We start from the raw sequence: 27,727 nt of genomic DNA on the forward strand, positions 1-27,727 counted from the left end.
ATAGCTTATAGATGTTCTTTTTTTTAATTTTTTTTATTTATTTATGATAGAGAGAGAGAGAGAGAAAGAGAGGCAGAGACATAGGCAGAGGGAGAAGCAGGCTCCATGCACCGGGAGCCCGACGTGGGATTCGATCCCGGGTCTCCAGGATCACGCCCTAGGCCAAAGGCAGGTGCCAAGCCGCTGCGCCACCCAGGGATCCCTAGGTGTTCTTATTATATTTTAGATTGGCTCTGAATTCTTCAGTATAATACTTGTTAATTATTAGTTAATTCTGTTAGGGAGGATGGTATTATAAGTAGTAACATGGATTTTTACCTGTTGGTAATATTTAAGATTATTTTGCATCTAAACATTATTGAAGTTGCTCACAAGGGACAATTAATTTAATATTGACACAATCTTAAATAAATTGAAGAGGCATAAATCAGAGTAATAATATTCAAAAAACTGTTAATATTAATGGGGAAACCTTTTGGGAAGCATAGTATGAAATCAAAGAAACTAGGAATCCTAGATGTAAATGATGAAACTAGTTAATGATTAAAAATTTGGTTATTTTTGTTTTAATTTCTTTTCAAGTCAGGCTATTCTATGTCTTTAAAAAAATGCGAGTCTTTATAACTATAATCAGAAAATGGGATGCAGAATTCTCAGAAATAAAAAATAAAGATTGACATCTGTAGAGAATACAGGATCTGTCTTTTGGTTTTGTATATAAGGAATCAAGACAGCGCTAAACTTTATTTATGAAATAAATATGTGAGCTGTTTCCTAAATAACAAGGTCATAAATATTAATAAGTAGTGGATGTATGTAAGAACACACAAATGCACATATATACTGCTATGTTTAAGGGGTTTGGCAATTTATTAATCTCTGATTTTATTTTATTATTATTTCTATTATTTTTAAGAAAGATTTTATTTATTTGACGGAGAGATAGATCCAGAGAGCACAAGTTGAGGGGAATGGCAGAGGGAGAGGGAGAAGCAGGCTCCTCCCTGAGCAAGGAGCCTGACATTGGGCTCAGTCTCCACGTAGGATCATGACTTGAGTCAAAGGCAGATGCCAAACCAACTGAGCCACCCAGGCACCTAAGAGGGGGTTATTTTTAAACATAGAGAGAACAAGACTAATTGGATCTATGGCTCCTGGTCTAATTATTTTTGATAAGCATATGTGATCACTGAAACCAATTTATGAGCTTAAAAATAAACATTTAACTCTTTGTTTTAAAATCTTGATTTCTGTAGCCTTCTAAACATATTGTGACATCTTAGAAGCTACTTAATGAGGCGCTTCTTGACCTTTCTGTGTGGCAGATGTCCCTTTGCTCCTATGTCTCACACTCCTAGCATTAATCATTCCCTTTAGATTTTTCTGACTCTTCAGTAATTCCACAACCTTTCTCCAAGCAATGTATACATCACTCTTCCCCATCTTTTTATATCAGCCTATGTATCTTTCTAAGGCATAATTTAAATTCATCATTTATTTAAATTTATTTTTGTTCCCTACTATCGGGTAGGGAATGTGAGGGATCTATAAATAGTAGACTGAATGGACTCCTGCCTGGAAGTAACTGTCACTCATGCAGAATAAGTCATGTACACAGATTGTTGTCATACCAACTTGAAACAGTGTGGAAGTTTTTACTTACTGTAGAGGCAATGAAATCAGAGACATTGAAAGAGGGAGCTATCTCCTCCAGGTAAGGGCTAGAAAGGCCACTTGGTAGGCAAGGGGGGGGGCCATTTGAGTTGGGTTTTGAAGCTGGAGTCAAATACAGATTTGATTGAGAACTGTTTCAGGTGATGAAAGAAAAGCGACAAAGTGATCAAATGAGCTGTTGAACAAAACAGACAAAACTCCAGGTGAGAATTGTTTATGTTTCACATATATTTTGAGAGTAGTGCTGTCATGGCTTACCAAAGTTTTGAATGTGAGAGGAGAAAGAAAGAGCAAAGATGATGCCAAGGGTTTTGGCCTGAGTTGTTGGAAAGCAGGAAATGGGGAAGGCTGCAGGAGTGGTAGGTTTTAGGGGTTTTAGATTGGGAGTTCATTTTTGCATACATTGAGTTTGGGAGTGACTGTGAGTTATCTCAGTGGAGATGTGAATAGTGTAGAGAGTTGGATATCTGAATGTGAAATTGAGGAAGAAGAGCTAGACTGGAGATAGATATTTTTGAATCTCTGGAATTAAGATGATATTTTATAGTCATTGGATTGCACAAGTGTAAAGCAAAAGAGTGTGAGTAGATAAAGTGAAGAGGACCAAAGTTAACAGCAAGGCTTGCATTCGCTAGATGTAGAGAGTGTTGGTGCCTCAACAAAAATAGAAAACCCAGGAAGGTAGGTGGTGAATATAATTTGGGATATTTGAATTTGGACTTGATCGTTGGAGATCTCTGTACAATGGTGAGCATATAAGCCTGGAACTTGAGAGAGTAGGAAGATCTGCTGAGAGATGAAGGCAAGTCAGTGATAAGCTTATCAAGGGAAAGAATGGAGAAGGAGGCCAAGGGTCCTAGCAGAGGTTCCATAGAAATAGCTGAATGAGTCCAGGCTAGTTTGGGAGTAACAGAGAGGCCATCAAGGGGCCGATGTAGTATGTAAATAAGTAAGAAGTTGGAAACTTTGTGGAGGAAACTAAGTCCTGTTGGCAAGTAAATTGTTCAGGGACTCACCGTAAGCAATGGTGTTACAATTCAATCTCAGTTTTATGTGCTTCCAAAATCTGTTTTCTTTCCTCTACAACACAAAGGCTTTGCTAATTCATTCCTCTTATTCTGTAAAAGAGTTAACTAACAAGGTCATACAGTTAGGTAGCATTTGAGATGGTTATAGAACCAGGTTCTCTGATTCTCTTGTGTTGTCTTCACCATAACAGAATTTTAATAAAATCTCAGCTGAGATATAATCCAATAATATGTGTGCTTCCATAGTCCCCCAAATATACTGTTTATAATAAAATTCAGTAGGCTATTTCAAATTTTACTAAATTCAACTTTAGCCGTTGGAATTCTAGATTAAGGCCAAATGTTCTGCAGATGCTTAGAATTCCCTAAGAAGACAATTGGCTTGGAACTGGGCATGTCAAGTAAATTTATGAAAATCACTGAGTCATTTTCTTAACCTAAGTACATTGATAAGTTTATTTATGATTGCATTATTAGCAGCCACTAGTGTGTTGAACAATGACGATAGACTTTCACAGTACTGCTCTTTTCAGCAATAAAATTGGTAGTGTTGTTGAGGTTTCACTTTTCACCTTTGACAGCTTCACAGGGTATATTCTTAAAAGTCACAGGCATCAGCTTTCCCATTGGCTGTGCTATTACTGGAGGAACTGACTTAGGCTACTTCTGTATAAACCCACAGAAAAGCTGCTTTAACAGATTTACAATGATTGCCTAGGTCTCCAGTCAGTGAGTGAGTCAGGAAGTGAGACTCTTATTGTTAACAATCTAATAGGGCCCTCAAAAACCATTAAAGTGGAGAGTTGATATAGCATCCATATATTTCAAGAAATACATACTTTGGTTTGAAATACTTAGTTGAGAGTTTCCATTTAAAACTTACTGCAAGTGGTCTCAGTTTTGCTTTGCCAAATAATCTATTTTATGGCAGTCTTTTTCCATATTTTTTTTTTGCAAGAGCTTCAAATTTATCATATACTCTATTTTTCTAATCTCCACAACACTCTTTGGAGCCTTGGAGTCCTGCACTATTACTGGGCTTATGTATTGCTTCATGGGAAAAACTCAGAGGAGTCATTCCTTAGCTTGGATAGAAACCATTCCCATTGCTACTTGCTCATTGTTTATCTGAATGTGTTTGCTATCTGGCTTTGTGGATTTATCCATACCCTAGAAAATACTTGGTTTTTTAGATATCTTCATATCTGTAAAATATATGGGAATATAGGGATGTACATATAGAACATATATTTAATTACCCTGTACCTCTATAACTTATGCACAAGTCTCCTGCTACCCCCTGCCATGTTGAATATATTGACAATTATATGTCTGTCTACAAACTTCCCTCCCACTTAAAACATCTCAGTGAAGAGGGGCATTGTATACTTTCTAGAGAAACTCAACAGTTTTGCTTGAGTTCAAGCATAAAAGAGTTTAAAAGTTTCTCTTATTTTTTTGTCCGTAGAGCTTAAAGAGATTAAACCAGTGATTTTCCTTGGACAGTATGTTTCACTTTAAGAAAGCTAGGACAGTAGGGAATTGTCTTGGTCTCTCTTATTTAATAATGATCAGCTTTAAAATTTGAACCATAAATGAACCTTTTTTGCTTTGTATCATTTATTTTTTAATATAAAAAATTCAGAATAACCCATATATAAATATAATATGCAACTGTGGGATCCCTGGGTGGCGCAGCGGTTTGGTGCCTGCCTTTGGCCCAGGGCGCGATCTTGGAGACCGGGGATCGAATCCCACATCGGGCTCCCAGTGCATGGAGCCTGCTTCTCCCTCTGCCTGTGTCTCTGCCTCTCTCTCTCTCTCTCTGTATGACTATCATAAAAAAAAATTTAATATGCAACTGTGTGCAATACAATTTACTTGAAAAAATCTTTAAAAAAAATTAAATTCAATTAATTAACATATAGAGTATTACTAGTCTCAGAGGTAGAGTTCAGTAATTCATCAGTCTTATATAATACCCAGTGCTCATTACATCTTGTATCCTCCTTAAAGTCCATCACCCGTCCCCACCCCCTTTGGAAAAACATTTTATTTTTATTTTTTATTTTATTTATTTTTTTTGGAAAAACATTTTAAAAAGAAAGCACACTTTTTATTTATTTAGTCTAAAACATACTTCATTGATAAGTTCACTGTTGTCTCAAATCAAGCATTAATTCAAGCAATAAAATTACTTCTTTTTCGTCAACAAATATATCACTGATAGCAAGAATAACAACTACCAAGTATTATAAACAGGAGCTTATTTATAGAACAATTCAGTTAAATAAAATTATTCTTTTAGATTGATTGGGAATTGAGCCTTGATAATTTTTTTTAAATTTTTATTTATTTATGATAGTCACAGAGAGAGAGAGAGAGAGAGAGGCAGAGACACAGGCAGAGGGAGAAGCAGGCTCCATGCACCGGGAGCCCGACGTGGGATTCGATCCCGGGTCTCCAGGATCGCGCCCTGGGCCAAAGGCAGGCGCTAAACCGCTGCGCCACGCAGGGATCCCCGAGCCTTGATAATTTTAAGACAGAATATCTCTTGTATAAACATATTTTTAAAATAAAGTATTTATTTATTTATTTATTTATTTATTTATTTATTTATTTATTTAAGATTTTATTTATTTATTCATGAGAGACACAGAGAGAGAGAGGCAGAGACACATGCAGAGGGAGAAGCAGGCTTCCTGCAGGAAGCCCAACGTGGGACTCGATCCTGGGACCCCGGGGTCACGCCCTGAGCTGAAGGCAGACAATCAACCGCTGGGCTACCTGGGTACCCCAAGAAATCATTTTTTTAAAGAAATAATTTTTATTATTTTTTTCCTTATTTTTATTATTTTATTATTTTATTTTTTTATTGCAGTTCAGTTTGCCAACATATAGCATAACACCCAGTGGTCATCCCGCCAAGTGCTCCCCTCATTGCCTGTCACCCAGTCACCCAACCCCCCACCTACCTCCCCTTCCACTACCCCTGTTCATTTCCCAGAGTTAGGAGTCTCTCATGTTCTTTCTCCCTTTCTGATATTTCCCACTCATTTTCTCTCTTTTCCCTTTATTCCCTTTCACTAGTTTTTATATTCCCCAAATGAATGAGACCATATAATGTTTGTCCTTTTTTGATTGACCTACTTCACTCAGCATAATACCTTCCACTTCTATCCACGTCAAAGCAAATGGTGGGTATTTGTCGTGTCTAATGGCTGAGGAATATTCCATTGTATACACAGACCCCATCTTCTTTATTCATTCATCTTTCGATGGACACCGAGGCTCCTTCCACAGTGTGGCAATTGTGGACATTGCTGCTATAAACATTGGGGTGCAGGTCTCCTGTCGTTTCAGTGCATCTGTATCTTTGGGGTAAATCCCCAGGAGTGCAATTGCTGGGTCATAGGGCAGCTCTATTTTTAACTCTTTGAGGAACCTCCACACAGTTTTCCAGAGTGGCTGCACCAGTTCATATTCCCAACAACAGTGCAGGAGGGTTCCCTCTTTTCCGCATCCTCTCCAACATTTGTTGTTTCCCGTCTTGTTAATTTTCCCCATTCTCACTGGTGTGAGGTGGTATCTCATTGTGGTTTTGATTTATATTTCCCTGATGGCAAGTGATGCGGAGTATTTTCTCATGTTGGCCATGCCTATGTCTTCTTTGGTGAAATTTCTGTTCGTGTCTTTTGCCCATTTCATGATTGGATTGCTTGTTTCTTTGCTGTTGAGTTTAATAAGTTCTTTATAGATCTTGGATACTAGCCCTTTACCTGATAGGTCATTTGCAATTATCTTCCCCCATTCTGTAGGTTGTCTTTTAGTTTTGTTGACTGTTTCTTTTGCTGTGCAGAAGTTTCTCATCTTGATGAAGTCCCAATAATTCATTTTTGCTTATGTTTCTCTTGCCTTCATGGATGTATCTTGCAAGAAGTTGCTGTGGCCAAGTTCAAAAAGGGTGTTGCCTGTGTTCTCTTCTAGGATTTTGATGGAATCTTGTCTCACATTTAGATGTTGAGTTTATCTTTGTGTATGGTGTGAGAGAATGGTCAAGTTTCATTCTCCTGCACGTGGCTGTCCAATTTTCCCAGCACCATTTATTGAAGAGACTGTCTTTTTTCCAGTAGATAGTCTTTCCTGCTCTGTCAAATATTAGTTGACCATAAAGTGGAGGGTCCACTTCTGGATTTTCTATTCTGTTCCATCTATGTATCTGTTTTTGTACCAGTACCACACTGTCTTGATGACCACAGCTTTGTAGTACAACCTGAAATCTGGCGTTGTGATGCCCCCAGCTATGGTTTTCTTTTTTAAAATTCCCCTGCCTATTCAGGGTCTTTTCTGATTCCACACAAATCTTAAGATAATTTGTTCCAACTCTCTGAAGAAAGTCCATAGTATTTTGATAGGGATTGCATTAAATGTGTAAATTGCTCTGGGTAACATTGACATTTTCACAATATTAATTCTTCCAATCCATGAGCATGGAATATTTTTCCATCTCTTTGTGTCTTCCTCTATTTCTTTCAGAAGTGTTCTGTAGTTTTTAGGGTATAGATCCTTTACCTCTTTGGTTAGGTTTATTCCTAGGTATCTTATGCTTTTGGGTGCAATTGTAAATGGGATTGACTCCTTAATTTCTCTTTCTTCAGTCTCATTGTTAGTGTATAGAAATGCCACTGGTATCTGGGCATTGATTTTGTATCCTGCCACACTGCCAAATTGCTGTATTAGTTCTAGAAATCTTGGGGTGGAGGCTTTTGGGTTTTCTACATACACTATCATGTCATCTGCAATGAGGGAGAGTTTGATTTCTTCTTGGCAATTTGAATGCCTTTTATTTCTTTTTGTTGCCTGCTTGCTGAGGCTAGGACTTCTAGTACTATGTTGAATAGCAGTGGTGAGAGTGGACATCCCTTTCGTGTTCCTGATTTTAGGGGAAAGGCTCCCAGTGTTTCCCCATTGAGAATGATATTTGCTGTGGGCTTTTTGTAGATGGCTTTTAAGATGTCGAGGAAAGTTCCCTCTATCCCTACACTCTGAAGAGTTTTGATCAGGAATCGATGCTGTATTTTGTCAAATGCTTTCTCTGCATCTAATGAGAGGATCATATGGTTCTTGTTTTTTCTCTTGCTGATATGATCAATCACATTGATTGCTTTACGAGTGTTGAACCAGCCTTGCATCCCGGGGATAAATCCCACTTGGTCATGGTGAATAACCTTCTTAATGTTTTGTTGGATCGTATTGGCTAGTATCTTGTTGAGAATTTTTGCATCTGTGTTCATCAGGGATACAGGTCTATAATTCTCCTTTTTGGTGGGGTCTTTAGTTTTGGAATTAAGGTGATGCTGGCCTCATAGAACGAGTTTGGAAGTACTCCATCTCTTTCTATCTTTCTGAACAGCTTTAGTAGAATAGGTATGGTTTCTTCTTTAAACGTTTGATAGAATTCCCCTGGGAAGCCATCTCGGCCCTGGACTTTTGTGTCTTGGAAGGTTTTTGATGACTGCTTCAATTTCCTCCCTGGTTATTGGCCTGTTCAGGTTTTCTATTTCTTCCTGTTCCAATTTTGGTAGTTTGTGGTTTTCCAGAAATGCACCCATTTCTTCTAGATTGCGTAATTTATTGGCGTATAGCTGCTCATAATAAATTTTTAAATCATTTGTATTTCCTTGGTATTGGTGGTGATCTCTCCTTTCTCATTCATGATTTTATTAATTTGAGTCTTTTCTCTCTTCTTTTTAATAAGGCTGGCTAATGGTTTATCTCTCTTATTAATTCTTTTAAAGAACCAACTCCTGGTTTTGTTGATCTGTTCCACAGTTCTTCTGGTCTCGATTTCATTGAGTTCTGCTTTAATCTATTAATTCTCTTCTTCTGCTGGGTGTAGGATCTATTTGCTGTTTTTTTCTCCAGCTCCTTTAGGTGCAAGGTTAGCTTTTGTATTTGAGTTCTTTCCAGTTTTTGGATGGATGGTTGTATTGCGATGTATTTCCCCTTCAGGACTGCTTTTGCTGTATCCCAAAGATTTTGAATGGTTGTATCTTCATTCTCATTAGTTTCCAGGAATCTTTTTAATTGTTCTCTAATTTACTGGTTGACCCTTTCATCTTTTAGCATGATGGTCCTTAACCCCCACGTGTTTGAAATCCTTCCAAACTTCTTCTTGTGATTGAGTTCTAGTTTCAAAGCATTATGGTCTGAAAATATGCAGGGTACGATCCCAATCTTTTGGTATTGGTTAAGACCTGCTTTGTGACCCAGTATGTGGTCTTTTCTGGAGAAAGTTCCATGTACACTTGAGAACAATGTGTATTTAGTTGCGTTTGGATGTAAAGTTCTGTAAATATCTGTGAAATCCATCTGGTCCAGTGTATCACTTAAAGCTCGTTTCTTTGGAGATGTTGTGCTTAGAAGATCTATCTATTATAGAAAGCGCTGTGTTCAAGTCACCAAGTATAAGTGTATTATTATCTAAGTATGTCTTAACTTTTGTTATTTTTTTTAACTTTGGTTATTAATTGATTGATATACTTGGCAGCTCCCACATTTGGTGCATAAATATTCATGATTGTTAGGTCCTCTTGTTGGATATATCCTTTAAGTATGATATAGTGTCCCTCTTCATCTCTTACTACAGTCTCTGGGATAAACTTTAATTTATCTGATATAAGGATGGCTACCCCTGCTTTATTTTGAGGACCATTTGAATGGTAAATGGTTCCCCAACCTTTTATTTTCAGGCTGTAGGTGTCCTTACATCTAAAATGAGTCTCTTGTAGACAGCAAGTAGATGGGTCTTGCTTTTTTATCCAGTCTGAAACCCTTTGCCTTTTGATGGGGTCATTAAGCCCATTCATGTTCAGAGTTATTATTGAAAGATAGGAATTTAGTGTCATCATGATACGTATTCGGTCCCTGTTTTTGTGGATTGTTTCCTTGGACTTCCTCTTTCTTTTACAGAGTCCCCCTTAATATTTCTTGCAGAGCTGGTATGGTGGTCACATATTCTAAAGAAATAATTTTTAATGCCAGCAAGTTACATCAGTCAAACCCTTTAAATAGAGAGGAGGGACACAGTATGGTCCTCAGTGATACCCAACAGTCCTGCTTCATTGAATTTCCTCTTGGTCTTTGTGTGTTGACTAGCTTATTCTGCTCACCTTCCCTCCTCTTATATTCCTATTCAATCCATCATTCAAATCTCCTTCATTAGGTTTACTTGGACCTTCTCAACTGGTTGTAATTTGTACTATCTTTATTTTTAGTCCCTAAAATATTTCCCTTGTAGTCCTGAATGGAAGAAGATAAGGAAAAATTAGAAAGCTATTGTCACAATCCAGGTAAATGATATGGTAGTTTGGATTAGGGAATTGACAGTAGAGATAAAAAGAATAGATAGTTTTGCGAAGGATTTTCGAGATAGAATTTACATAGATTGCATGTGAAGAATAAAGAAAATAATAACTCCCCAAAATGATAACTAAGAAACCCCCAGATTTCTGACCTCTGAGATTACATGAAAGGCAGTACCATTTTCTAAATTAAGGAAGGTTGATGAAGACAAGTTTGGGTAGAAATTGTGTTAGGCTTGAGATTCCTAAGAGAAAACTATGTTAGTTTGGAAGGCTAACTGCCTTTTTCACTGGAAATTAGATTTAAAAAATGTGTATTAGCCTAAAGAGTAATTTTTTTTTACACATTCAACACATGGGTAAATAGAAAGACAGTGTTCTTCTATGCACTGGTTCAGAGATCCAGGCTGACAAAACTTTGCCATTCTCAACATATGACTGACTTGGGAGGTTTTTATGGACCAGGATGGAAATTATACACCAATTACTTCTGCTTATATTTCATTAAAACACAGCCAGATGGCTACATCTGCCTAGGAAACATGGTCTAGTTTTATGTCCACATATGATTTGATGAGCAGGAGATGTCACCACATCCAATTAGAGACTTCAAGTAGGCAGGTGGAATTTAAGTCTAGAGCTCAGGGAAGTCTGTACTGGAGATGTAAGTTTTGGAAATACATAACATAAAATAATATCTAAATGTATGAGACAGGGAGAGAGTCATCTGTAGACAAGGCCTAGAATCAAGTGATCCCTGACATTTGTGGCCAAGTATTATTAAAGAGTAAATCCACAAGAGACAAAGTAGAATTAGATGCGGGCTTACACACCACCGTCTGGTGGAGGAGAACATTAGTCTTCCCACTCTGAGCCCTAACAACCCATGGGGGTGGTCAGTACCCTTGGCAGGAAGAAGGAAGGCGTTTTGATAAAGCTTTCACCCTGAGGACCAGAGAGACCAGTCTGGAGCTGTGGAAGACGAGAAGGAAATGGGACTGGACTGTTGAATTGTGTATTTCTACTCTTTAAGATCTAAAAAGAGAGGGAAAGAGGACAGGTGGGCCTATTTCTGACTCATTCATTTTAGCTTTAGGCACTTGTGCAAGTTACTTAGACTCCCTATTTGCTCATTTGTAAAATGGAGATAATTATCATACCTTTTACCTAGGGTTTGGGAATTCAGTGAGATAAGGCACCTGAAACATAAGCACAGTGACTATCACATAGGCAGGGCTCAATGCGGTTTAGTTCTTTTTATTTCAATATCTTTGAGAAGCATCTATATATTTGTAAATGGCTATGTATTATCACTGGTATTCAACAAATGGTAAGTATAGATGTAGTAAAGTCAGAGCAAATCTTAATGCCATTGGGAGATTATAAAGATAAACCTTCAAATAAATGTTATGTGAAGAACATTGTAGTCTTAGGGATAAACAAATATCCCTAAAAACAAATATTTTTAGGGATAAAAAAATATATCAGTATACCAAGACACTCAGGTAAAATTTTAAGCCACTTGGCAAAATCATTTCATAATTTCTTTAATTTAGTATTTTGTAAGTGGATTTACAACAAAATACTTTTTTTTGTTAAAATCTTATAGCAGTAGAAATTGTAGACATTTCATATTTTCTTACATTAAAAAATTCTGTAGTTAATTCTTATTCAGGTATAACTGACAGGTATACATCAATACTATTTTCAGTTCTCAAATCAATAGCCTGGATGTGTTTTGGAAAAAAAAAAATCTAATTAGTTTCACTGAGGGGTTTCCTTCTAACACAGGGGAAAACTCACTGCTCCTGAGGTATTGACTGGGATAGAAACCCTTTTTAACGGCCCCCTAAGAGGTCAATTTAAGGGCTCTGGGCAATATGTGGGAACTAAAGTAGCTGTAAAGACAACTTCTGTTCTTTTGCCCAGCTCAGTTAGTACCATTTTGTTTACCTTTGGTAGAAAATATGCTTTTCACTTTGGGTGCTAATTTTTTACAAGTGGGATGTTGTTGCCCAAGTAGACATGAATCATCCATGAGCAGAACAAAAAATGTCTCAATATAAGTCCTGGGCCATTATTAGTTCTTTGGATATATTCTATTGCATATATTCCTCTTAGAATATCTTTCCCTGTCATTTTCACTTATCGACCGTATACTTCTCTTTAAAGATCCAACTCAAATGTCACTTTCTCTTTGACTCTTTTTTTTCTCCTGTCAGACTAGCCTTCTCTATTTTGCTACTAGACTATTTTGTGCTTGTTGAGACTAGCACTTTCCCCAGTGCATTGCAAATATTTCTTTGTGTGTGTGTCTGTGCCTCACTGGGTTATGGACTCCTTGAGGACCTGGTGCATATCATATTTAACTTTGAATCTTCAGAACTTAGCACAGTACCTGGCACATATTTATCCAGTAAACATCTTTATGTGAAACATCTTTATCTCAACACGTAGATTTTTGTTGAAGGCCATCAGGTCTCATTGCTATCATACACTGAGAACAGTAGTTCTCAGCTGGAAGTGATTTTGTACTCCCTACATCTCCCCCATCCCAGGGATATTCGGCTCTGGCTATAGACATTTTCAGTGGTCACAACAGAGGAGGAGAGATGGTGCTACTGGAATCTAGTGGTAGAGGCCAGGGATGTTGTTAAACATCCTACCATACCCAGGGCAGCTCCCTACCCCATTCCCTAAATATCAATTGTGCTCAAGATGAGAAATCCTGTTCTAGAAGAAAAGAAGCCTATATAATCACATTTTCTATTAAAACCGTAGTGATCAAAAAACAAAATACAAAAACCAAAAACCAAAAAACCTGTAGTGATCTACATAGTATCAATGACTATTTATAAATAGTCAAGATACTGCCATGCAGTATCTCCAGCCCAAATGTGTATATTCTATGCTCCTGACCCATACCTATCTTTCCACTTTTTTCCTTCTCTTCCTTCCTCCTTTCTTCTCTGCTTTGTTTTCTTTTTTCTTTCTCTCTCTTTCTTACCATATTTGCTCATCATCTCTACCTGCATGTCTCAAGTCACTTCAAACACATATCAAAAATAAAAGTTTTCATTTTCCTAAGACATTCCTTGTTAGCTGTATAAATTCTCCTAATTAGTGCTCTTTCTCTCTACTTAGCTACGTAAGCTAGAAAAGTTACATTCAACTTCTACATAAAATTAGATCTTTTAATAAATCCTAAGTCTTCTCTTCTGTCCAGGTCCTTATCACCCTCTTGTCTTGGCAGCTACGGAGTCTCCTAATTGACCTCCCTGACCCTCTACATCCCCTTTCACATTACTACAAGAATACACTGTTTTAAGGAATTGCTTCTTAATGATTATAAGATTAATGGGCAATCATTGTAACAATTTGGAGATACCAAAAACAATATAGAGGAAAATGTAATTCATTTTTTGGGGTACTACAACCTAGTACATTTCTTTTAGTTTCCTTTCCTATGTAAATATTCTGTATTTCTTATACTAAATTGGAAATACATAAAATATATAATATATAACTCTAATGTCTTTTTTTTACTTTTGTTAAAAATTCTCGTATCATTAAATATTATTGAATATATTTGGAGGCATATGTCTATTTGAACTTTGTTCTAATTATCCAGGAAATCACTTGGATTGGGCTTTTCTGGCTGAGAAAGACTGTGTATAGTAAATGAGGTCTATGTCCATGCCTAGTAGTATTGTAGTAGATGTAGCACCCTAGAATAATGTCGTACATTAAATAACATTGATTGGATGGGCTCCTCTGACCCAGAGGCAGTGGCCTGTAGCATTTTCTAGATTTATGTATATGCAGATCTACGTTTGCCTTATGTAATAAGTTTCATGATAGTGTAGGTAAAAAATGGTCAAATGTCAGCAATTTCATATACTATAACCTCTCTATGAGGCTGAGCTTGGAAGTGGTACAGCCCAAGCCTCCAGGATGTCTGATGGGGCCCTTACTTCTTTTAGCCTTATCATTTGTACCTGTGACCTTCTGATAAGGTCTTTTGGGGGACTTAGCATTTACCACTCTATCTAAAATGTTCAGTGATTTCCTTCTAAATCTTCTTGATTAGAAAACCTTCTTTAATTTGCCAATGTGGTGTCTATGTCTAGTTTTTCATCCTGAGATGACTATTGACATTTGTCATCTTTCATATTTTCCTTATTTTTGCTCACCTCCCTCTGTCAAGGGATGTCTCAGTTGCTTCCACATATCTCTCCAGTACTGGTGCATACTATGTTTTGTTATGGCAATGTGAGGTGAATGTGTCCTGCCCATGGGTAATGTGAGGATGATCGAGATCATGTCATACCACTGATTCTTTTTTTTTTTTTTCTTACAGTTTAAAAAAATTTTCACATCATTTCTTGTTACAAGTGGTGATGAGGAGCTCCATGTCAGTCTGGTGCTTCAAGCATTGAGCATAACTCAGGCTCCCCACCTTGCATGGATTCCTTTCATCTTTTCTTTATATGAAGTCAAACATAGTTGAGTTTTGCCTTTTCTGAAAACCAAATCTGAAAAATTATACTGTTTTAATGAGACAGTTGTACCTTTAGGGGTTACTAGTGTGTTTTATCTTTTACCATTTTATATTATGTGTTTTTAGTGGCTTCCTTGGTTTTTCTTTTACTTTTATTTTTTTAAGATTTTATTTATTCATGAGAGACATGGAGAGGCAGAGACACAGGCAGAGGGAGAAGCAGGCTCCCTGCATGGAGCCCGATGTGGGGCTCGATCTCAGGACCCCAGGATCACGACTTGAACCAAAGGCAAATAGATGTTCAACCACTGAGCCACCCAGGCACCCTGGGTTTTCTTTTACTGTGTAAATTTGTTTTGTCTGTTTGGTTTTTCCCCACTCTGAACCTTTGAGTGCAAGAAATTTTTGAGCCTGTAACATGCATTGCTCACCAGAGGTCTTTTTTTTTTTTTTTTTTGCCTTGCTTATATGGCATTCTTACTTATGGTAAGTTCACTTCCCAGGATCTGACATTGCCACTCCCTCCACCTACCATCCCTGTCCTGTAGTTTTCTGGAGTTTTCATTCTAAGATAAAAAGAAAGGTATTAAAGGCTGGATGACAGTTTTCAGACTGGTTTAGACTGTAGATATTTGAGATAGGGAACAGAATTTGCAACAGGAATTAAATACCTATTTAAAACATTTCAAGAAGGTGTGCTTGATTTTATCCTGAAAACCAAGGAATCTGTTAGGGGATTCTAAGCAGGGAAAATGCATTGTTCAAATTGGCGCATTAGCGGGTGCCTCTATTGCCTGGCCTGAGTGACAGATATTCATTGTTCTCCTCCAAAGCGTGTGTGGAGTGTGCAGTAGTGATAGAGGGAATCTAAGTAATTCTAAGGATTTTTGTGCTTTTTAAGGTTTTATTGATATAGATATCTAAAGACAATTTTCTATTCCCTGACCTCCCCACTTTTTAAAGTTTACAGAATGCTTTTTAGATATTTTCCATCTGTTCTATCAGAAATTTCTGAATTTCATGTCAAGTTCTATTAAATGTATCTGAAGAAGTCATTTAACATTATAAAAGAAGAAGAAAAAAGTTAGCCTCCCATGTTCTTCAGCTTGGGTATGTGTCTTAGACATACTAATGAAATGGATAGAAATTTATGAGTAGTCTATTAAGTTAGCCTATTAAACAATATGTTGTACATCCATAGTTTATTGACATTTGATGTTTATAAGGAGGCTCCCAAGCCTCCATAAAACTCTGTTATTTCTGAATCATCAGAGAAAAATTATTTTCAATTTATTTTTGTGTATGTTTTAGTGTGTTTTAAATTTTAAAAATATTTGTGATCTTTGCCTGTAAATATAATTCTATATTTAGTAGATTTTTTTTGATGAACTAGAATATCTTAATGGGAATTAGTCTCCCTTCCCAAGTTCTAAAGTTTTATCCTCATTATAAACTCTTTATACTCTGTTTTGGGTCAGAGCTATCTCAACATGTGCCTCTTCTCCTTGATTTATTATTATTATTTACTTTATTATTTACGTAATTAATTAATTTGCTCTTTATCTTACTACTTTTTACTTTACTATTTATTTTAGTTTATTTATTGTAGCAAGAAAGTGGGTGACCTGTTCTATTAATGGAATTGCAAAATCCTCTCCTTCCCCATCCACCTCCATCCCCTGTGTTCCTGGTTCCTAGTGTCTGCCTGTATGGAATACTCAGAAAAACTGTGGGAAGGTTCTAAAGTTCCATTCAAGTATTCTCACAACTGTATTGCTGGTTTCTGAAATATTACAAGCAGAACTTTGTTGCTTTAGCATTGATTCAAATGTAAGTGCATATGTATCTGAGAAGGATTATGCTTTAAGGTACTAGGGTCTTTTGCAGTCCAGTATGAATAAAGTATCAAAGCATATCTTTTATAGCATGGAGAAGAAAAAGCCCAATTAGGGGCAGAGATCTAGATGCCAGTGGTACCCAGGAAAAGCTTCTCCACCATGGCATTGTGGCCCAAGTCTTGGTGTGCTCTCTGGTAATGAACTATCACCAGGGAATGAAAAACCTATGCAAAGATTCACTAATTCTAAACTTCTCCCATCTGGCTGAAATCACTCTAGTTTGTAATTTAAATTCATTGTACTTGTTAGTGGAAGCAAAAGACAATTTGATCAAGGGTTCAGTGATGTCATGGCTTTCCTCCTCACATCTCTTTTTTAGGGGAATTTTATATTAATTCCATTAACCTTTAATCTGTCACCCAGACTTTTAATTATTGCTCTGTTCTCTCAAGGCTTTTCTCAAAGATTTCTACAATCTCCAGGGCTCAAATGGAATGATGCCCCGGTGAATGAACATCAGGTAAACTCTGTTTTCAATGGGGTGTGATTTCAGACTCTTTCTTGTACTCTTGTCTATATAGTTCATATTTGAAGCCTTGTAATCCCTTATATAACATTGTCTTTGTGACTGTACTTTTTCCGAATTTCATGTTTCAGATACAGAACTCAACTTTGTCACATGGTGTTTTACACAGCAAACTTTAAAGGCCATCTTGCCTAAGGCCTGCAATGATGTTATCGAGACCCTTATAGAAGCAGGGGAATAGGGATAATTAATTTCTTTTTGGGAGATTCATAAAAAGTCCAGTATCTACTAGAAAATTACAATGAGCCCAACACAGCAGAGAATTGCAGTAAATTCCTATCTTCTTCATATTCATAGTGATCTGGTAAAACCAACCTGCTTATATATCAACATGCTTCTCTGTAAAATTAGGTTAATGATATTTGACTTCTCTTGGCCCCACTTTGGGATTTATGAAAAGTAAAGAAATAGCAAACATGACTGTAAAATATTTTGAGCTGAAAAATATCATGTGTAATTGTTGGTTTATCTGAAGTTAATGTCGGTATCACTAAATTCGTCAAAAAAACTTCTGTCATCCTTTCTTCATTCCCATCTTCATACTTGTCCCATAAACGTGCATGTAGTACAACATGTACCAGGTACGGGTCTGCATATTACATTGATAAATAAGATGGTGAGATCCTTGCTGTCATGGAGTTTACATTCTAGTGTGCCTGAGTGTGTGTATTTGTTTGAGGAGAAACAAAAATAGGTACGTAAATGAATATAGAAGTGAGTGACACATTGTAAACATTCCTGAGTAGGAAATAGAGTGATGTAATAGAAAATAGCCGGGGGTGCAGAAAAGGCTGATGTAGCTGAAGAGTGGTAGGTCAAGTGGTGGGTGGAAGACGGTGAGGAAGAGGCTCTATCCTATAGAGTAAGGTTGCTTTTATTTTAGGAGCAATGGGAAGCACTCAAATGTGAAGACTATCTTGAGCTGATTTAAATTTTAGAAAAATCACTGTAGTTGCTCTTTGGAGGATCCAGATGCTTTTTGGAGGTGAAGGTGGAAGCAGGGAGCCCAGCCAGGAGACTATTGCAATTGTTCAGCTGGGAGGCAATGATGGCTTGAACGGGGGTGATGGTCCAGAGGAATATAGAGTGAGTAGACACATTCCAGGTATATATGAAAATAGAACCAGCAAATCTTAGTGAGGGATTTGGCTTGGGGGATGAGGAAAAGGACATCAGGGATAAGTCCTATATTTTTAGCTTGAGGATGGTGGTGTCTTTTATTGAGCTAGGAACATGTTTGAAGGGGGGATCAGCAGTCTTTCAGGTTTTTGTTTTTGTTTCTGTTTGTTTTTTGTTTTATATTTGAGAAGCCTAATAGTAGTAGGCTTCCAAAGGGAGAGGTCGAGTAGGTTGTTATACATTTAGGTTTGTTTCACAAGGGCAAGGTCAGTTCTGGAGATATCTAGGAGATGTTAATATACGGGTGTGTTTATTTATTTATTAAAGATTTTATTTATTTATTCGAGAGAGAGAGAGAGAGATTGAGATTGAGGCAGAGACACAGGCAGAGGGAGAAGCAGGTTCCATGCAGGGAGCCTGACGTGGGACTCGATTCTGTGTCTCCAGGATCACACCCCAGGCCAAAGGCAGTGCTAAACCACTGGGCCACCAGGGCTGCCCTATATAGGTGTGTTTAAAGCAGAAGATTGGATAAGATTCTCCAAGGATAATGTACAGAGCAAAGATGGTAAAGGTTAAAGCTGAGCTGGAAAGGAGGGGAGCACTTCTGTATTTGTCAGTCAACTAGAATAGAGGTCAGCAAACCACAGCCTGTGGACCAAATCCAGCCTGGGGCCTGTTTGTGCATAGCTACCAGCTAAGAAAGGTTTTTATATTTTGAATAGGTTGTAAGGAAAATAAGAGAAGAATACACGAGATTGCATGTGGCTCACAAAGCCTGAAATATTTATGATCTAGCCTTTTAGAGAAAAAGTTTGAAAAAGTTAGAGAATCTGAAGCCAGTAAGGGAAACTGAGAAGAAATGTGTAGAAATGTAGGGGGGAAATCAGAAGAGTGTGATGTCATGGACATCACAAGATGACAAGAGAGTGTTTGAAAAAATTTTCTGAGAGGCTACTAAACTGAGGACAAAGAATGACCTGAGTATCGGAGAAGATCTCATTAGTTAAGGAAAGCAACATTAGTGTCAATAACAAACCACACCAATATTTCAATGGCTTGCCATAATACAAGTTTATTTTTCATTAGAGCAATTTTCGGTTGACCAGAGGTGCAGAGGTAATATGCTCTGTTCCATATATCTAAATGGGGACACAAATCCTTTTCTTCTGTGGCTCTGTAATACTTTTAGGCTCTGAAATATGAAGCTAGATCCATCAGGTCTGCAGATGGAGAGAGAGGATGGATAACATGTAAGAACTTTTTGATGGGCCACATCACTTTTGCTCACGTTTGGTTGGTTAGAGCTTAATTGTATGACTCTGCTCAATGGCAAAGGAGGCTGGAAACTATAGCGTAGATATCACTTGGATCATGAAGTGGGATGGTAGATGGAGAGGAATGTAGGGTCAAGAGAAGTTTCCCATGAAGGAAGCCTTGTGTTGTAGTAGTAATAACAGTAATGGTAATGATGATGAGGATACTAACAGCCATCAGTTTTTGAGTACTTACTATGTACCAGACATGGTTCCAAATACTTTTCCTGTGTTAACCCATTTAATCCCTGCAATATTCTTAGTAGGTGTTCTTGTTATTCCTATTTTAACAGATGAGGAAGCCAAAGAAGAGCCCAGTTAAATAATTAGCCCAACATCACATAGTTGTCAACAGAGCCAGCATTAAAATTAACACGATTCCTGAGTTAATGTTAGCTATAATGCTTGGTAGGAAGAGCACCACTTTTAGAATCAAATGGACTTGGATTTGAATTCTTAACCTGTTTCTTTTTTAAAAAATTTAAATTTTCTATTTTTATTTATTTTATTTATTTATTATTTTTTATGGTGAAAAATTTTATATTTAGATTTATCACTCAGTTTAGATGAGTCCAATCTTTTTTTTTTAAAGATTTTATTTATTTATTCATGATAGTCACAGAGAGAGAGAGAGGCAGAGACACAGGCAGAGGGAGAAGCAGGCTCCATGCAGGGAGCCCGACGTGGGATCCGATCCCAGGTCTCCAGGATCACGCCCCGGGCCAAAGGCAGGCGCCAAACTGCTGCGCTACCCAGGGATCCCTAGATGAGTCCAATCTGATCAAGGTGTTGACCTTGGCAATCAATGTCATAGAGCTTCTTCACAGCCTGTTTGATCTGGTGCTTATTGGCCCTGACATCCATAATGAACACAAGTGTGTTGTCTTATTTTCTTCATGGCTGACTCAGTAGTCAGGGGGAACTTGATGATGGCATAGTGATCAAGCTTATTTCTCCTGGGGGTGCTCTTTCGAGGATATTTGGGCTGTCTTCGGAGACGTAGGGTCTTGTGTCATCGGAATGTAGGTGACATATGGATCTTTTTTTGTGCTGTGCACACCTCTCAGCACCTCTTTCTTATCTTTCAAAGCCTTTGCTTTGGCTTTGGATTTGGAAGGGGCAGGGGCTTCCTTCTTCGCCTTCGGCGTCATCTTCGTGAAAGGTAAATTTTTTATTTTTAAATATTTTATTTATTTATTTGAGAGAGAGAGAAAGAGAGCATGAGTGGGGGTAGGAGCAGAGGGAGAGGGACAAATGGACTCCACGTTGAGCGTGGACCTCAAAGTGGGGCTTGATTTCATGATCCTTAGATAATGGCCTGAGCCAAAATGAAGAGTCGGATGCTTAACTGACAGAGCCACCCAGACACCCCTTGACCCCTTTCTCAACAGCTATATGACCTTGGGAAGTCATATAACTTCTCAGTTTTCTTATCAATATAAAGAAGATAATGACTAGTATAGAATTATTTTTAATGTTAAATAATATATGTAAAGCCCATAGTATTATGCCCAATATTTACTAGACATATAATAGATGGTGACTTAATATACTAATTATGAAAGATATGTCTGAATAGATTTTTTTCATTGTACATATTTCTTCTTCACTTTCTAAAAAATTTAGAAAACTTGCTCCTGTTTATAGTCCAGTAGATATGAGTGAAAATATCATTATGTATAAGTCTTTTATAAGTATTTATAAGTATTCTCAAGCATTGAAAATCAAGTTGTATATGATTTTAAATGTATATACTACTTTATAAGCTCTGTAACACCTTAGGGGAAACCTTCACAATACAACTTGCTGTCCGATAGCAAATTGATGTTCTGTGCTTTTATTGTCATTTATCCCCTTATCTTGAATAAATGTGCCTTGTTTAAAAAATTCTAGAGTGGAGGGATAATCTGTTAAAAGACCTTTCACATTCAAAAGGTCACTTGCATTTTATAAATACAAATAAACGGATATATCATCTAGTCAGAAAGATATTTCACCTATCAAACCAGGGCCTCTGTCCAGAGAAATGTGAAACCTCCTAAATTCTCTGAACTTTTTAGAGCAAGAGAAAGAAAGCAGAAAATGCTATAACTGGTTGAGAGTGTTGTCAGCTAGTAACACTTGCCAGGTAGCAAAGCTATCTTTGCCACTTTAAAATTTCTAAAAGAAAAAAAATGTCTACCACATTTGGAAGTGGTTTTAAGTAGTTTTTCATTGGTGGGATTTGTGTGAACAGAGTATGTCTTAAATCTAAGACAGATTCATTCCTGAAAGTGAAAGACCTCACTATAAGGCAATTATAAGATATGGGTCCCACGGACAGGGTTCCAGGTACTATACAATTTTACATTAGAGACTCTAAGCCATTAATGGTATTCCTCTAGAAGAAGCTGTCTTCTGGGTTCTAACTCCTTAAAGAATTAACATGTCTTAAGAAGAGATACATGGAGGGCAGCCCCGGTGGCGCAGCGGTTTGGTGCCGCCTGCAGCCCGGGGTGTGATCCTGGGGACCCAGGATCGAGTCCCACGTCGGGCTCCCGGCATGGAGCCTGCTTCTCCCTCTGCCTGTGTCTCTGCCTCTCTCTTCGTTCTCTCTGAATGAATAAATAAATGAATAAATGAATAAATAAATAAATCTTAAAAAAAAAAAAAAGAATACATACATGGAAACATTCACCTGGCTATGTTCCCCTGATCCTTTTGGGAATTCCAGACCAACTTCAGTCTTTTCACAGCTATATCAGTGATGTGCAGGCTGATAAGGGCTGATTAGAGTCCTCAGGGGGCACTTAGAGCTTGTGCCGCTTGGGATTACATGGCCCCAGAGCCAAAGACTTTGCAGCATAGCTATTGGTAAAGAGCTGTGGATTCAGATAATTTTCTAGTGATCTTATCATTTACCAGTGGCAAACTTATTGAATCTCTTTCAGCTTCGCTGTCCTCTTTGCAAAGTGTGGCTCTTTATGCCTCTGACATAGAGTGGCTATGAGGGTAAAAGAAACAATGAACAATGAACAATGCATTGCACCATTTCTGGCAAGGAAGTCCACCAAAGATGGAAACCATTATGACTACTACTTAGGCGTTAGTAAGCAGTCTACTCTGATAGATCTGGGACTTGGGTACTGCTAAGGTGATTCTCAATCTCAGAGATCAAATGAGAGAAAAGAGTAAGACAAAAACTGGATACTTCCTGCTCCGAATTCTCTAGCTCAAGCACAGCCTTTTAGGGGGTTGGGTCTGAGAGGGAAATCCAGAGAGGGGAGTCAGCCTAGGGGCTCTAATATGATCCTGGGTAGGAAAAAAATGCTCACAATGTAAAAACTGAATTCCAACAGATGTGGAATTGGAGAGAATCAAAGGCCCTGTCAAGACATGGGATGGGGACTGGTGGATCATTTCAGTCTGTGGCCAGTTGGGTGGAGAGTTTTTCTTCAGGCATAGAGAGTGGGACAGCAATGACAGGTGAGAAGCAGAACAAGAGAGGCAGGAGTTGTGAGTTCAGAGTAGAGGAAGAGGGTCTGAAAGGGAGGGAGGATTTAGGACCTGGGGAAAATCAAGCCGTATGGATCCTTGGTTAATGCTCTTTAGTCACAGAGATGGGAAACTATGGGCAAGGTCTGATCCATAGATCAGAAAGATAGCGTCCCTAAAGCTGACATTTAGGCTAATACGGTCAAGCCTCTAAAGGCAGAAATGCTGTGGGATGGGGACAAGGATGGTGTCACTAGCTAAGGGAGAGGGGAGATTGGGAGAGAGTAGGACCTATAGTGATCTGACTCTGGGAGGGTTACCTTATGTTTGCTCTTGTTCATTGTTAAGATGTGTCCTGAGAATGGGGCTGGGCTGAGCCTGTGCTTGGGCTAGGAATTTGTGATTTATGAATCACATAATTGTGTGACTCACAGTTGTGAACAATGAGGGCAAGGCCGTCACAACTACTAGGTGATCTTTCTAAGAATGCAAATTTGATCCTATTTCTCCTCCTCATAAAGCCATTTAGTGGCTCCCGTTGTCTGTGGGATAGAGTCCAACTTGCTTAGACTGGCATTAAAGGCCTGCTGCAATGGAGCTCCAGCCTCCTTTCCAGGTTCGACATTTCCCCCTCATTTATACTCTGCTCCCCAACCTTGCAAAGCTACTCATCCTTTCCCAAACTTGGCTCTGCCAGACTCTCATGCTGTGTGACCTCCCATTGTCTGTAAATCCTACTTGAATTAAAGTGTAATCTTATGAAGAAGGCAAATTATAAGAAAAATAAAGCAGTAGAAATCCAACTAGTGTTTTGAATTTGTTTCTTGAATAGTAAATCTGTAAACGCAAGTACTTAAAATGTATCTGGACTTCTTGGTGAGGTCTTTTTTTTTTTTTTTTCAAATTTTTATTTATTTATGATAGTCACAGAGAGAGAGAGAGAGAAAGAGTCAGAGACACAGGCAGAGGGAGAAGCAGGCTCCATGCACCGGGAGCCCGATGTGGGACTCAATCCCGGGTCTCCAGGATCGCACCCTGGGCCAAAGGCAGGCGCCAAACCGCTGTGCCACCCAGGGATCCCCTTGGAGAGGTCTTAAAAGAGATCCTGTCCCCCGACCTTCGAGCCAGATACCCTCCTTGGTGTTTCTGCAGAATCCTCTGCACATGTGTTATGGCATTTGTCAAACTATGGCATGCTTTTGTTTTCTTCTTCATCTTTGTAATCCTGATGCTAAGCACAGCATTTAACATGTAGGTCCTCATTTCTGAAGTATGGAGTGACTATTCGAGCAGCTGTGAGCATCCTTCCCTCCACACTTCTGTTGTGCATTGCACATGCCCTTATGTAACCCTCCTCTGATTTGCACAGATCACTGGTTTCCACGAGAATGTCATCTTTTAACTATAAGCTCAGCGAGGCCAGGAGCTGTAATTTTTCTTTCTGTATTCCTTGCACCTGGCACACAGAAGATGCTCAAACAGTATTTGCTGATTGAAAGAATTCGAGTAACTTTCAAAAGACAAGTGACCTCTGTGCAGAACCTGTAAAGATTATGTTCCAAAATTGTTACTGTCCATTAAAAGCAAGTAGTCCCAGAAGATTTCTAGCTGCATAAAAGTTTTCCCATTATTCTTTAATTGGTGCCCCGTAGCTGAAACTCCTGTTGTTTTGTCTATGTCCCTGTGCAATAGATATGGATTCTCTTCTGGGTCTCCCTGAAGTGAATAGCAGTGTGTAAACATCCTATAGCTTCAATATATTGATTGAAAAACTGGATACTTTATATAACTTCTATCTTTCTTAGTACTCCTATTATCTTAAGGGTTATATTTATATGCAGGTTATGTGTGTAAAAGTTTTGAATGGCACTATGCTTGAGTGGGGATGGGAAAGAAATTTCGTAGCTCTCCAGGAATTAATTCTAAAGAAACTGTATTTTAGTGCTATAGATAATTAAATAGTATTATGTTTTAGTCAGCATCTTGACTCTGGGGAAAAAAAAAAACTTTACACTGTAAGTTAAAAATATTCTAAACATAAAAATACTGAGAAAAATTCTCAAGTTCACCTTCAGAAAATTTACATAGAAGATTTTAGTGGCGTTTTCTTCTTTCATTGGTATGTAACAATTTTTTAATGAATAAAAACAAGACAGTTATTAAACATCCAGAAGAAGCTTGTTTCTATTAACTCTATCAGCTTTGACTTACAAAGTATGTCTTTATGTTGACATACTTTTAGTCATCTTAAAAGTTGAAATTCCTTGAAATATTTTGAAAAGTACATTCTCACAAAGAATTATAAAATAATTAAAGCGGTGGAAATGCAGCAATTGTTTTAAATTTGTTCCTCGCATATGAAATATGAAAATATAAGTGCTTTAGCACATTTGAATTTTTAGCACATTTATACAGCAAAAACAGAGTGATTGCCTTCAAGTAATGGAAAAAATTTAGAGATAAGTAAAAGCAAACAGCTTTTATATCCTGTATAAAAAAAAAAACCTCTCTCTGTATTACAGTATCACAGTGCTATTAGTATATTCTTTTAAAATTTGGACCAAAGACAATGAGATTGTGGGATTAATATATTTTATGCCACTAATATTTTTGTGCATAAGAAACTTGTCTATTGGAGTGCATGCAGCAGTGGAGGAAAGATATCTTGAGCAGGGTGGGTAACAGATGTTGATGGTGATCAGTGATAGATGAGTTTCAGGTCACTGAGGCACAGGCCGGAAACTTCAGGGTGGCCTCTTTGATGAAATCCCAAGGGGGGGGGAGAGGGAGAAGGGAAGAGTGGGTCCCCCACTCAACCTCTGCAGTGTTGATTGGCCAATCAGGAAACCATGTAATCCAATATATCTTTAAGACAATCTCTGAGTAACTTTAGATGTGATTAAAAGATATCTTTATATTAAGGGAGATAAATGAAGCAAAACCCTGTTTACTTGGATGATCATTTCTTATTACACATCTGTTTAGCTCCCCTGTACATTGCTTGCAACATCCTACAACTCTATTATGTTGCCTACAGGGAACAGAGGATGAGAAATGAAAGTTTTTGCTTTGTGTCTAAAAAAATGCCATACAATTAGTTTAGAAGTGACAAAATCAGCTGCTCGGTGGATTGTTTTGTCTGTGTCAAGGACCTCAAAGTGCTGTCTATCCACAGGTGGTCCACAGGATGATAAAGCCCAAGGGAAAGAAGCCAGAAGTATGACCAGATAGTCCTAGTGGTTGTAAAGGTAAGGCAATGAATTCATGAATATTCACATATTCAGAATGAATTTCCTGGCCAGAGAGGAGAAAATTCTAGAGTTGTACATTCTGCATTTACTAGGGTGGGTCTGTGTCTCTTGACCCCTCATTTTTTTCCTTTGTTCCTTTAAAATTTCTCCCATTGATAAATCAAGGTGAAGGGGGAGAGCATAAGAAATCATGAAAATATTATTTATAGGCCATTTTATTTCACACACACAATTTTTAGGTTCAAAAGAGACATAGATAGAGAATGAAGAGGAAGAAACATTGGTTTATGTGACTCCAGAAAAGTTGGTAACTTCAGAGCCACATAGGAAAATAAGATCCCTAGTTCTCATTTTGGATTTTAAAAAATTTTCAACAGTAATTGTTACGAGCTTCTAGTAAGTCCCATTTTATGTCTAAAGGTAAATCCTGCTTGTGGAGTCTGGTTTCCAGGATTCTTAATCAGTTTTTATCACTAATGAGATACATGTTTTTCGGAAAGTCTTTTTTTATTCCGACATTTACTTTCTTCATTTTCAAAATTAGATGGTGTACTAAATAATTTCTAAGGTCTCTTCGACCTCTTGACAGTCTCTTGATATAATAACTTTTGACTAAATTGAATTTCCTTCCTTTTCCCTGTTGGTCTCATCAATGTGCAAAGAAAAAAAAGATTTTAGTATCTAGTGGATAGCGAAACAAGACCCTTTGAAGACAAAACAAGTCACAAGACTGGAAACTCCTCCATAACAGATTGTCTACACAGAGTTGCTTCAGTTGTTTTGAATAACTTGATCTGTCAATGAATTAGTAGCTTTCTAATTCATGATGGAGAGGTTGGGAAATAAAGACCCTGATATTTAATTAAGTTGACCAGTCATGGTGCTGGTGGAATGTCTGACGAGACCCTATGGAATCTGATTTCAGTTAATGCCACATTCTGGTTTTATTTATCAAGCTCTGTCTGGAAGTGGCTCTCTAGGCCAGAAGCTATCAAACACATTCTCTGTTGGGAGCAAGGAGGAGTTTCCCTACATTTTCCCTCTTGACGGTACCTCTCTATGGCTTAACCTCAGCCAGTCAAAACACCGATCGATGTCACCGTGACAGATATTTTTTCTACCATTATAGTGTCTGTAAATCAAACACCATCCGGGTATAACGGAAGATATCATGACACTACATCATCCTTTGCAATTCCACCAGTGTCAAAGAACAATAAGCATTACTTTAAAGGAAAATATTTTTTGAAAATAAATTGAGGCAATATTTCAAAAAGTTGAATTTCGTAGTGCAAAATATGGTTGGAAATATAGTTCTTGGTTCGCTGCTGGAATGCACATCCTTTTCTTTTCTTTTCTTTTCTTTTCTTTTCTTTTCTTTTCTTTTCTTTTCTTTCTTTTCTTTCTTTTCTTTTTTCTTTTCTTTTCTTTTTTTCTTTTCTGGTTGTAAATGAGCGTGGGAAAGAAGGGATAGTACCCAAGTAACAAAACGAAGGTGCCATAGGGAAGACAAAGAAGAAAAAAAAGATGTTTCTCCCCTGCTTACCAACTAGTAGGAGAAATAAGATGTGATCTG

General features: G+C 37.7%; 1 long non-coding RNA gene across 6 annotated transcripts in view; it reads left to right on the plus strand.

Annotated features, from left to right (window-relative positions):
- The window catches only part of LOC112648265 (uncharacterized), a 170,596-nt gene that overhangs the window by 79,453 nt on the left and 63,416 nt on the right, over positions 1-27,727 (plus strand). For 3 of the 6 annotated variants that reach the window (XR_007411752.1, XR_007411753.1, XR_004817504.2), the window contains one exon: positions 26,076-26,148. This is a non-coding gene — a long non-coding RNA (uncharacterized LOC112648265). Of the gene's footprint in view, positions 1-1,624; positions 1,715-16,857; positions 16,926-26,075; positions 26,149-27,727 lie in introns of those variants that run through there. The other 3 variants (XR_004817509.2, XR_004817510.2, XR_007411751.1) reach the window with 2 other exon arrangements.

This window comes from Canis lupus, chromosome 7, assembly GCF_003254725.2.
Source record: "Canis lupus dingo isolate Sandy chromosome 7, ASM325472v2, whole genome shotgun sequence".
Classification (NCBI taxonomy): domain Eukaryota; kingdom Metazoa; phylum Chordata; class Mammalia; order Carnivora; family Canidae; genus Canis; species Canis lupus.